The sequence below is a fragment of the Oryzias melastigma genome, linkage group LG6, assembly GCF_002922805.2.
Source record: "Oryzias melastigma strain HK-1 linkage group LG6, ASM292280v2, whole genome shotgun sequence".
Lineage (NCBI taxonomy): Eukaryota > Metazoa > Chordata > Actinopteri > Beloniformes > Adrianichthyidae > Oryzias > Oryzias melastigma.
The window spans coordinates 16147950-16149722 of NC_050517.1; the positions used below are offsets into that span (position 1 = coordinate 16147950).

The 1773-nt window shown below is 31.2% G+C and overlaps 1 long non-coding RNA gene across 1 annotated transcript in view; it reads left to right on the top strand.

Annotated features, from left to right (window-relative positions):
• The first annotated feature begins 758 nt into the window (after positions 1-758).
• LOC118598850 overlaps positions 759-1773 on the top strand; it is a 21152-nt gene continuing 20137 nt past the window's right edge. Inside the window, exon 1 of the long non-coding RNA XR_004948030.1 lies at positions 759-1180. This is a non-coding gene — a long non-coding RNA (uncharacterized LOC118598850). The remainder of the gene's footprint in view (positions 1181-1773) is intronic.

The window sequence follows — 1773 nt, forward strand, 5'->3', positions numbered from 1 at the left end:
AAAGCAGACAGAAAGAGCAAGCTGGAAATCCATGTTAAAGACCTCAAGACAAGAAATGAATCTATTTGCTTATGAAAACGGGAAGATTTAGGTGTTGATTATCAGGCTAAAATGCAAAGATGTGTGGAAAAAATGGGAGAAAGAGAAAAAAGGAGGATCTGACCTAAAAAGGACAAAAAATATCGACAATCTTTCGAGTTTATAATTTAATAAAATTAAGGTTTTTAATGGCGGAGAGGAAATGAAATGTTGGATTCTTTTAACTTTTTTTCAGCAATGCAAAAAATGCAATATAAACTGACAGCTCAGATTAAAGCACAACCTCACAAAAATGGAAAATACAAAAGATTTATCCACTAGAAAATTGAGCTGCTTATGTTACACTGATTTAAATCATTTTTTAAAGCACAGTGGTTTTGAATTATCAATAGTTATGCATAGCCATTTGTTGTTTTTTTCTACAAGAATCAAATATATATCTACAGTGATTCAATGTCTATCAAACTACTAGCTTCTAGAGACCCTTTAGGGATACATGCTATTATACAAAACAAACATTTTAAACATTTAAAAACATTTTTTGAGTTGCTCTTTTTTTGTTTCACTACAGAAATACATTTTTCTTTCTTTATGTGCAGAGAAATGAGAAATTCATTAACACAAACATTGCATTCTCTTTAGACAGTTATTGACAACATTCAAGAGGGTGGTCAAAATAACAACTGTACTCAAACCACTAATTAAATTTGAGGTTTTTTTAAGTAGAGACTGTGTGAATAGATCATCACATAGAAACTATATGAGAAAAACTCAAGTTCAGAAGGAAACATTTGCAAGAAAGAACTCATCCACATACATCATTAAAAAGTACATGTAAGGAAGTAGAATTCAAGACCCTGAAAGTTAGGTTTCTAAACATGTTATTTCTTGTCTGACATGAGATATCTGAATACCACACCCAAGAAAAACATTCAATGTTGAAAGAGGTGGGAAGACACCTATATGCAGGAGGTATTAATTAGGACAGTTATTTTTTTCTCACCACTTTCTTTATCTTGATCTGATAAAGAACATACTTGGGAATTTTGACCCACAGAAAGTAGGCATTACTATTTTACAACAGGTTTTGACCATTTTAAAGACTTTTCTTCCAAAAAATCATCCTCAGTCAACACTTCAGGTACAGTAATTGTCTTAAATTTGAAATCTTAATCAACCAAAAAATATTTTATTTCAAAAATGCTTTATAATGTTCCTTTTGTTGTTCAAGTGAGGCTCAAGACACATTTATTCTAAAATCAGAAGAACAAAGAATTCAAAAGCAAATTAACTCCTTAAATATGAGCTCATTTTAAGACTTGTGTTGCAGGCTTACAAAGTACTGTAATATTGTTTCACTTTGTGATACATTATCTATATATCATTCAAGGAAAAATTAAATTTTTAGTTTTTTATGGTTTTGTATTTTTAGTTTGAATGAAATGCAAGCTTTATGATCCTTAGCATGACCTTTTCTGTTGCCATCACATCATTAAGTCTTCATTCATTTTTTGTCACCCACCTGGAAATTGGTGGCAGATGTGATGAAAACATTGTGTGAAGAGTGATATTTTTCTATTGATCAGGTTTTTGGAATGTAGGAACTGCTAAACAAATCCATTTGAAACTAGTTTTTTTCCTGGCTGTGTGCCTAAAGTTCTAGTAATCCAAGTGAAGTGATCCATGAGATCATGGGTTATGCTTTGATAAGCACTCAGGTGATGCTAACAAGTT